At 38.5% G+C, this 11,215-nt stretch overlaps 1 long non-coding RNA gene across 1 annotated transcript; it reads left to right on the top strand.

Moving 5' to 3' along the window:
- The first annotated feature begins 428 nt into the window (after positions 1 to 428).
- Positions 429 to 9,548, top strand: LOC138365941 (uncharacterized). The gene is made up of 4 exons (XR_011229084.1): positions 429 to 526; positions 4,823 to 4,972; positions 5,664 to 5,770; positions 8,790 to 9,548. It is a non-coding gene; the product is annotated as an uncharacterized lncRNA (long non-coding RNA).
- Positions 9,549 to 11,215: the final 1,667 nt, after the last annotated feature.

Here is an 11,215-nt window from a genome sequence, read left to right as displayed (position 1 = left end):
TCTACCTTCAGACAACACACAGCTCCCTTGTTCAAATCCTTAAACATGCTAAACAAATTCACTCCATACATTCTCCTGTGTAAATTACGTTTATAAAGCCCTTTTTCTAACTGCAAACCCTGTTCTGAAACTCTTCCTGGACAGATGTAATAGAACACATGGCCACGTCCCCACCAGACATAAATATCTCTTTGATATCCCCAGAGTCAAACTTAATCTATGTAAACACTCTATGTAAATAAAGGGACCTAGTCTATGGAACTCACTTCCCTTATAATGATTTGAAAAGCTGTCCAACTTCTGCCATATTCAAAAATAAAACCAAAAAGTACCTGTAGTACTTTTTAAGTACGAGGGAGTAATGCGCAAAGCGTCCCTCACCTGTGACGTCACAGCGTCACCTGACGCCATATCAACACATCGGCCATTTTGTCGTCAGTTCAGTCATGGCGAGGACTAACCCTTCATGCAAACTGCACCTACTATCAAGAAGAAGAAGATTTTGTGTTCCACCGATAGTATTATCGTAAGTAAGCACTTATATTTTATATTTTATTAAATTAATTGATTCTATTTTTCTGTAATAAAGGTCCAAAGGGTTGTTAAGGAACAAGGGTGTAGCGATACCGACGCACAGTGCGCTCAACTCACACCAAAGTATCACCTGTGTAGCTTCTGTAATTAGTGTTAATTAGTTATGCTATAAGATAATGAAGCGAGTATAAGATTAACTCGCTACAAGGGTACTGTGTTGGGAGGTGAGGGCTGTTACTGGTGTCTGTGGGGATGTGAGGACTTGTACCAACCACTATCACCACCAGTACCTTGTCTTGCATCCTGCTTAGTATTCCTATTGAGATATGAAGTATTATTGCATTCATATAATTATTCATTCATTGTCATTACTATTTTTATGGGCTATGTTCTGTTACCCTAATGCTTTTTACCCCTGGGCATGTCCATTTACTCTCCAGCCCTTCACAAGCCACTGCTGCACCCCCTCCATGCCCATACTTACTGTGCTTATTCTTACAGGACTGCACTGCATTATGTGGTGCTCACTGCCTGGACACCTTGATACATGCATTATAGGGTTCTGGTAGTTGTTCTACTCACCAAGCCCTTCCAAGGCCAGGCTTGACATGTGAGAGCTTGGTCCAACAGGCTGTTGCTTGGACAGGCCCCTCAGGCCCACATATCCACCACAGCCTTGTTTGTCCGGCACTTCAAAATCAAATGTTTATTTACGTAAGGTACATACATATTTTTAGGTAAGGTACTCTTTATTTGGGTAAATTTATCTTCGTAGTATTTAGCTTTGGCTCGTCTAATTATCTTGGATAGCAATAACGAGTAATTCTTTGAGAATTCTTTGGAGACAATTCCTAACCTATACTTCTCCCAACCTATACTTCTTCTCAAGGTCATCTTCACTTCTTGAAGATGTTCAGGTTTTCTCTTGAAGATGTCGACGGTTGTTCCAGCAATACTGTATTTCTTTTATTGCTGAAAACCTGTTTTCAGCCATAAAAAAATAATCCTGAATCCAGAAAAAAATCCCTTTTGTATCGTCTGGAAATTTTCAAATATTGCTGATCAAACCTGAGTCTAAATTATTTGTATATATTATGAATTACAGAGGTCCCAGGACAGGGTTTTTAGGCACTCCACTTACATTTTCCCACTCTGACTTAACCCCCATTTATACAAACTCAGTCTTATCTTTTAGCTAATAATTTATTGTACACACCATACTCAGCCTGTGTAGGGTAGTTTATTGTGCATGTGTAGTATATATATTTGTGTAGTATATTTGGTATATTTAATGCCTCTAACCTCTCCTCATAGTTCTTGTCCTTCAGTTCTGGGAGCCACTTAGTAGCATGTCTTTGCACCTTTTCCAGTTTGTTTATGTGCTTCTTAAGATATGGGCACCATACAACCGCTGCATATTCCAACTTTGGTCTAACAAAAGTCGTGAACAATTTCTTGAGTATTTCGCCATCCATGCATTTAAAAGCTCTGAATATTATCCTTTACCTGCAATTGGTTGTTGCTGTATTTATAGAATATGATTTGTTCTACTTTACATTTGTTTGTTCCTTTTTTTCAAAATTTCTTTCTGCCTCTCTCCTCACTGCCGTGTAGTTGTTTCTCTTTGTATTACTGGTATGTTTGGGGGTTTGGCCTCTTCGTATATTGATTCCATTTTTGTGTCTTTTGGTCTCTGTCCGTCTTGAAATTTCAGTTGAACAAATCCTGTTTCCTAGTTCTGCATCTTTGTTTTGGTATAAATGTTTTTGTTCCTTTATCATATATTTCACAAAATTGACATACTGTGCATTAATTCATCTCAATTACTTCCTTTCCTAACAGCAAGCCTTTCCAGTAAAATTCTTTGAATTCTTTTCTGACTTCTGGCCTAATGTTTGTTTTATCCTAGTGTGTATGATGCCTAGCGTGTGTCTGGTGCCTGTTGTGTTAAACCGAAGATAAATGCATAAGTATAGGTCAGTAATTTCTCCAGCTTTGAAAGGGGCTTTCATTATGCAGCAGTATTCCACTCTAGAGAGCACTAGCGTCTTGAAAACTATCATCATCGGTATAGCATCTCTAGTGTGAAAAGTTCTTGTTATCTATCCTGTCATTTTTCTTGCAGTTGTGACGGCTACTTTATTGTGTTCTTTAAATGTAAGGCCTTCTGACATCAGTACACCCAAATCCTTTACGTTGCTTTTCCGTTCAATGTTATGATTTGACTGAGTTTTGTAAGTGGTTTCCGTTTTTATATTTTTTATTTTTTCCGTAGCGCATGAGCTGAAACTTATGTTCGTTAATCACCATGTTATTTTCTGTAGCCCATAGAAAGACCTGATTTACATCTGATTGGAGGTTTGCCGTGTCCTCTATGTTGCCTACTCTCGTGAAGATTCTAGTGTCATCTGCAAAGGATGATCAAGTACTATAGGTTGTGTCCTTGTCTATGTCCGATATGAGGATGAGAAAAAGTATTGGAGCAAGCACAGTACGCTTGGGGACTGAGCTCTTTACGGTTGATGGTCCAGATTTTATTTTGTTGACTACTACACATTGGGTTCTATTAGTCAGGAAGTTGTATATCCATCTGCCTATTTTTCCGGTAATTCCTTTTGAACGCATTTTATGTGCAATAACACAATGGTCACATTTGTCAAAGGCTTTTTTTTGTCAAAGCGTTTTGTTTGTCTTCCATGGCATCTAGTGCCATGTCAGAGTGGTCCAGCAACTGTGATAGGCAAGAGCGCCCTGTTCTGAAACCATGTTGTCTGGGGTTATGGAGATGCTGTGATTCCATGTATTTTGTGATCTTACTTCTTAGCATTCTCTCAAAGATTTTTATGATGTGCGATGTTAGTGCTATCGGTCTGTAGTTTTTTGCCTCTGCCTTATTTCCTCCTTTATGGGGCGGTGCTATCTCTGCTGTTTTTAGTATGTCAGGGACAATGCCAGTATCTTGGCTTTGTCTCCAAAGAATGTGAAGGGCCTGCGATAACGTTTTTTACAGTTCTTGATGAATATAGAGTTCCAAGAGTCAGGGCCTGGTGCAGAGTGCATAGGCATACTGTCTATGGCTTCTTCAAAATCCAGTGGGGATAGGATCACATCTGATTTATGATTTGATGTTGGTATCATATCCATGAAAAATTCATTTGGGTTATCAATCAGATGGATGGAGAGCTACACTCGTGGTGTCCCATTTTCCCAGCACTCTTTGTCATATAATGCTTTGAAACTTTTGACGGATTTGGCCTCCACCACCTTCTCACCTAACATGTTCCAACCGTTTACCATTCTGTTTGCAAAAGTGAATTGTCTTACATTTCTTCGGCATCTTTGTTTAGTTCGTTTAAATCTATAACCTCTTGTTCTTGAAATTCCAGGTCTCGGGAAATCTTCCCTATCAAGTTTATCAATTCCTGTTACTGTTTTGTACGTAGTGATCATGTCTCCTCTTTTCCTTCTGTCTTCTAGTTTGGAATATTTAATGCCTCTAATGTCTCCTCATAAATCCTGCCCTTCAGTTTTGGTATGAATGTTTGTGTGCCTTCATCGTATATTTTGCAAAATATGGAATACATCTCATTTACTTTACTTTAAGAATATGGTTCGATCAATTAAAAACCCTCTTGTTCAAATTGCAAAGAGACTGAAAGAGATGCAGCATGCTCAATGGATTATATATTAGTGATTATTATTAGGATTATATATTAGTGAATCATATTAGTGATTCAATTATTATGGTCATAAAACAATAAACAAATAGTTTTGGTGTTATTACACTCTATTCACAGGTTATATATAAGTATCTGCATGTTTTGTTCACCATTACAAACCACTAAGTTGGTTTGATTTTTGTTGAGATTGTTATTTATGATAAGATTCCTTACGTTATCTGAGAATGAAGCTATGTCGGTATTGGGAAATCTATAGATGGCACTTATAGTCAAGGAGGATTTAAGGGATTTACTGGAGAACTTGGCAAAGGTATATTCACAATAGTCGTCTCTATTACTAATGAGACTATTGCAGATGAAGGTATCTTTGTAAGATATTGCTATGCCACCTCCTTTTTTTATTAGACCTGCAGTTGTGAATGGCTTTATTATCAGCCAAGTTGTAGCATACAACATAGCATATATATGTATATGGCATACATATATATATATATATATATATATATATATATATATATATATATATATATATATATATATATATATATATATATATATATATATATTCAAAATTCGTCAGTGTACTACATTTTTGTTGTTGCTTTTAGGTGATGCTTTTAACCAGTCTGATTGTGCAACCACAGTTCGAAGAATAATGAAGATATGAACAAACGGCCTGTGGTCACTATACAGTCTGGAAGGGCAAAAGAAGAAATTGGCATTTCTACAAAAACAAGAACTATATAATGTTATTTTAAGTAAGTAACCAAAAAATTAAATAATTTTTTTAAAGTTTAAAATTCACTTAAAAATGTAAATTTTAAGTTAAAAAATTTTAACCTAAAAACTTGATATTTTTCATATTTGGAACCATTCCATAATCCCAAGCATAAATGATTATATTTCTATCACTTGCTCTTAAGATTGTTTCATTTAATAGAGGTTGGGCATAATTGTTCTCTGCTGCTAATAGAACTGACTGACTTAGCTATAGGAAAATGTAAAATTAATTGGTTTATCCATTACAGTATTTTGCAGTTTATTTCATGATCCTGTGCTTAATACTTGCATAAATAGTAGATTACAAAATGCATTTTTATATCATTAGTATTGAATAATAATAATGCAAATAATTGACTTATAAATGATGTACAATTAATTGGTAGGTGATATTATATTATTAATATTTTTTCATTCTTGCAAAGCCTTAACAAAGTCATTAACATGTTAATATAAACTTGATCACCTTCCACTTATTTTCTCATGTGCTACCTACATGTACAAAACCTTATTCCTAAATGCATATTTTGTTCTAAAACTTGTCCTTTATATGTTGTGTATCACCATCTCTGGAGAGTTTTATCTGATTGATGTATAAATTACTTTTAATTTTACAGAATATTATTGTTATACTGAATTTATTATTATATAAATAACTTAATTTTACAGAATCATCTATCAACGCACATCCACAAGTTGAGGAGGAGGATGTGACCTTCCAGATGTCTGAAGTACTGAAACAGGCACCAAACAGGCCTGGTGGATCTAGGTACAAGGTAAAATAATTTAATTTTTTTTTTTTTTTTTTACTAATTGTCCGATATATATATATATATATATATATATATATATATATATATATATATATATATATATATATATATATATATATATATATATATAAATATATATATAATGTGTCGTACCTAGTAGCCAGAACGCACATCTCAGCCTACTATGCAAGGCCCGATTTGCCTAATAAGCCAAGTTTTCTTGAATTAATGTTTTTTCGACTACCTAACCTAACATTTTCAGCTACCTAACCTAACCTATAAAGATAGGTTAGGTTCGGTCATATATCTCTATTAATTTTAACTCCAATAAAAAAAGAATTGACCTCATACATAATGAAATGGATAGCTTTATCATTTCATAAGAAAAAAAATAGAGAAAATATATTAATTCATGAAAACTTATTAGGCAAATCGGGCCTTGCATAGTAGGCTGAAAAGTGCGTTCTGGCGACTAGGTACGACATTATATATATATATATATATATATATATATATATATATATATATATATATATATATATATATATATATATATATATATATATATATATAATATAATATGTATGTGTGTGTGTGTGTGTAATTACCTAAGTGTAGTTAAAGGATGAGACCGTCTTCCCAGCACTCTTTGTCATATAACGCTTTGAAACTACTGACAGTCTTGGCCTCCACCACCTTCTCACCTAACTTGTTCCAACCGTCTACCACTCTATTTGCGAAAGTGAATTTTCTTATATTTCTTTAGCATCTGTGTTAAGCTAGTTTCAATCTATGACCTCCTGTTCTTGAAGTTCCAGGTCTCAGGAAATCTTCCCTGTCGATTTTATCAATTCCTGTTACTATTTTGTATGTAGTGATCATATCACCTCTTCTGTCTTTTAGTTTTGGCATATTTAATGCCTCTAACGTCTCCTCGTAGCTCTTGCCCTTCAGTTCTGGGAGCCACTTAGTAGCATGTCTTTGCACCTTTTCCAGTTTGTTGATGTGCTTCTTAAGATATGGGCCAACTTCTGTTGTTGGGCACCACACAACAGCTGCATATTCTAGCTTTGGCGTAACAAAAGTCATGAACAATTTCTTTAGTATATCACCATCCATGTATTTAAACGCAATTCTAAAGTTAGAAAGCGTAGCATAGGCTCCTCGCACAATATTCTTTATGTGGTCCTCAGGTGATAGTTTTCTATCTAGAACCACCCCTAGATCTCTTTCTTTGTCAGAATTCTTTAAAGATTTCTCACATAATGTATAGGTTGTGTGGGGTCTATGTTCTCCTGTTCCACATTCCATAACATGGCATTTATTAACATTAAATTCCATTTGCCAAGTGGTGCTCCATATACTTATTTTATCCAGGTTTTCTTGAAGGGCATGACAATCATCTAAATTTCTTATCCTTCCTATTATCTTAGCATCATCAGCAAACATGTTCATGTAATTCTGTATACCAACTGGTAGATCATTTATGTAGACAATAAACATCACTGGTGCAAGAACTGAACCCTGTGGTACTCCACTTGTGACATTTCTCCAGTCCGATACATTGCCTCTGATTACTGCCCTCATTTTTCTATGTCAGAAAATTTTTCATCCATATTAGAAGCTTACCTGTCACCCCTCCAATATTTTCCAGTTTCCAGAACAACCTCTCTATGTGGAACTGTCGAATGCCTTTTTTAGGTCCAAATAGATGCAGTCAACCCAACCATCTCTTTCCTGTAATATATCTGTTGCTCGATCATAGAAACTGAGTAAATTCGATACACAGGATCTTCCAAATCGAAAACCATACTGTCTGTCTGAAATTATATCATTTCTCTCCAGGTGTTCTACCCATTTAGTTTTAATTATTTTTTCCAATATTCCAATTCCAATTTTTTCCAATAATGTGTGTGTGTGTATGTATATTTGTGTTGTTGAATATGACCGAAAGTCAGTCTTTCTGCCCCTCTCCTTACTGCTATTGTTGTTTCTCGCATCTGTGTATTGCTTGTATGTTTGGGCAATTTTTCCCCTTTTCCTAGTTCTGCATCTCTGCTTTAGTATAAATTTTGTTGTGCCATTATCATATATTTCACAAAACTTGACATACATCTCATTTACTTCATGTCCTAACAGCAAGTGTTTGTCAAATTCCTTAAGGAAATATCTGAGTTCCCCATAATGACCTCTCCACAAGTCAGGTTTTTCAACTGCTTCAAGCTCATTTTCTTCCAGATTATAATGCATTGCATACTTTATTCCCAAAAAGACATGGTCACTTTTACCCAAGTGACCATGTCACTTGGGTAAAAGGAGGGAGGTACTGAAAGGAGGAAAAGGGAGGTACCAAAGGAGGGAGGTACTGAATGATAAATATATCTTTCTCTTTCCTGGTAAATATAATATCCAGCATGGAGGGAACATCCCCTTCCCTCATCCTCGTAGCTTGTTTAACATGTAGAAACATGAATGTTTACAGGGTGAGGTTTACGAAATTATATATATATATATATATATATATATATATATATATGTCGTACCTAGTAGCCAGAACTCACTTCTCAGCCTACTATTCAAGGCCCGATTTGCCTAATAAGCCAAGTTTTCCTGAATTAATATATTTACTATAATTTTTTTCTTATGAAATGATAAAGCAACCCTTTTCTCTATGTATGAGGTCAATTTTTTTTATTGGAGTTAAAATTAACGTAGATATATGACCGAACCTAACCAACCCTACCTAACCTAACCTAACCTATATTTATAGGTAAGGTTAGGTTAGGTAGCCAAAAAAAGCTAGGTTAGGTTAGGTTAGGTAGGTTAGGTAGACGAAAAAAGCATTAATTCATGAAAACTTGGCTTATTAGGCAAATCGGGCCTTGAATAGTAGGCTGAGAAGTGCGTTCTGGCTATTAGGTACGACATATATATATATATATATATATATAATATAAAGTTTGTGTGTGTGTAATTTATATAAATAAATAATTAAATATTAATTTTGTTAATATCTTTTCAGGGAAAACTTGCAAGTACAATTCGTATACAAGAGGGGCAACAAGAGCCAGAGGATGTCTACTAAGAAAATATATAAGTCTTTATCCTCACACTCTTGATATATGGTCTTCTCTGGTCTCTTTATTTTCTCTCCTCACAAATGTCCCTTTTTTTTATTTCTTTTACGTTTCTCTCCTGTTTTTCTTGTCTTTTAATCTCTCCTTTCCTCTTCTCTTCTAACACCTCTCGTTTCCTGTCTCTTCTAGCTTCTCTCTTCCTTTACTTTTTATATTTGTGGTATTCATTTATGTCATTTTTATCTTGTATATTTTTCTTGTATCTTTTTCTTATCTTGTGTTTCTCTTCCCCTTCTCTTCAATGATTTCTCATTTCTCTCCTTTCTCTGTTGTTTCTGTTCTGTCTTCTCTCTCCTTGCCTTAATTTTGTTCTGTCTCCTCTTTTGTTGTGTGTGTCTTTCTGTCTCTGTCTGTCTGTCTCTTTCTCTCTGGCTCTCTTGCTCTCTGTCTCTCTCTCTCTCTCTCTCTCTCTGGCTCTCTTGCTCTCTCTCTCTCTCTCTCTGGCTCTCTCTCTCTCGCTCTCTCTCTCTCTCTCTGGCTCTCTCTCGCTCTCTCTCTCTCTCGCTCTCTCTCGCTCTCTTGCTCTCTCTCTCTGGCTCTCTCTCTCTCTGGCTCTCTCTCTCGCTCTCTCTCTCTCTCGCTCTCTCTCTCGCTCTCTCTCTCTGGCTCTCTTGCTCTCTCTCTCTCTGGCTCTCTCTCTCTCTGGCTCTATTGCTCTCTCTCTCTCTGGCTCTCACTCTCTCTGGCTCTCTTGCTCTCTCTCTCTCTCTCTCTCTCTCTCTCTCTCTCTCTCTCTCTCTCTCTCTCTCTCGCTCTCTCTCTCTGGCTCTGGCTCTCTCTGGCTCTGGCTCTCTCTCTCTCTGGCTCTCTCTCTCTCTGGCTCTCTCTCTGGCTCTGGCTCTCTCTCTCTCTGGCTCTGGCTCTCTCTCTCTCTCTGGCTCTCTCTCTCTCTGGCTCTGGCTCTCTCTCTCTCTGGCTCTGGCTCTCTCTGGCTCTCTCTCTCTCTGGCTCTGGCTCTCTCTGGCTCTCTCTCTCTCTGGCTCTCTCTTTCTCTCTTTCTCTGGCTCTCTCGCTCTCTCTGGCTCTCGCTCTCTCTGGCTCTCGCTCTCTCTGGCTCTCTCTCTCTCTGCCTCTGACTCTCTCTCAAGCTCTGACTCTCTCTCTCTCTGGCTCTCGCTCTCTCTCTCTCTCTCTCTCTCTCTCTCTCTCTCTGGCTCTCTCTCTCTCTCGCTCTCTCTCTCGCTCTCTCTCTGGCTCTCTTGCTCTCTCTCTCTCTGGCTCTATTGCTCTCTCTGGCTCTCTCTCTCTCTCTGGCTCTCTCACTCTCTCTGGCTCTCTTGCTCTCTCTCTCTCTCTGGCTCTCTCTCTCTCTCTCTCTGGCTCTGGCTCTCTCTCTGGCTCTGGCTCTCTCTGGCTCTGGCTCTCTCTGGCTCTGGCTCTCTCTCTCTCTGGCTCTGGCTCTCTCTGGCTCTCTCTCTCTCTCTGGCTCTGGCTCTCTCTCTGGCTCTGGCTCTCTCTCTCTGGCTCTCTCTTTCTCTGTCTCTCTCTCTCTCTGGCTCTGGCTCTCTCTGGCTCTCTCTCTCTCTGGCTCTCTCTCTCTTTCTCTGGCTCTCTCGCTCTCTCTGGCTCTCGCTCTCTCTGGCTCTCTCTCTCTCTCTGACTCTCTCTCTAGCTCTGACTCTCTCTCTCTCTGGCTCTCTCTGGCTCTCTCTTTCTCTGGCTCTGGCTCTCTCTTTGGCTCTCTCTCTCTGGCTCTCTCTCTCTCTTTCTCTCTCTCTCTCTTTCTCTGGCTCTCTCGCTCTCTCTGGCTCTCGCTCTCTCTGGCTCTCGCTCTCTCTGGCTCTCTCTCTCTCTCTGGCTCTCTCTCTCTCTGGCTCTCTCTCTCTCTGGCTCTCTTTCTCTCTCTCTCTGGCTCTCTCTCTCTCTGCCTCTGACTCTCTCTCTGCCTCTGACTCACTCTCTAGCTCTGACTCTCTCTCTCTCTGGCCCTGGCTCACGCTCTCTCTCTCTCTGGCTCTCTCTCTCTCTGGCTCTCTCTCTCTCTCTGGCTCTCTCTCTGGCTCTCTCTCTCTCTCTGGCTCTGGCTCACGCTCTCTCTCTCTCTGGCTCTCTCTCTCTCTCTGGCTCTCTTTCTCTCTGGCTCTCTCTCTCTCTCTCTGGCTCTCTCTCTCTGGCTCTGGCTCTCTCTCTCTCTGGCTCTCTCTCTCTCTCTGGCTCTGACTCTCTCTCTCTCTGGCTCTGGCTCACGCTCTCTCTCTGGCTCTCTCTTTCTCTGGCTCTGTGGCGCTCTCTCTCTGGCTCTCGCTCTCTCTCTCTGGCTCTCATATTTCATTTGATTTAAAAATGTCTGAGATTTTTACTTAATCTAAGT

This window comes from Procambarus clarkii, chromosome 18 (assembly GCF_040958095.1).
Source record: "Procambarus clarkii isolate CNS0578487 chromosome 18, FALCON_Pclarkii_2.0, whole genome shotgun sequence".
Taxonomy (NCBI): Eukaryota; Metazoa; Arthropoda; class Malacostraca; order Decapoda; family Cambaridae; genus Procambarus; species Procambarus clarkii.
Note: the sequence above shows the minus strand (reverse complement) of the source record. Positions and strands in the feature narration are given on the sequence as shown.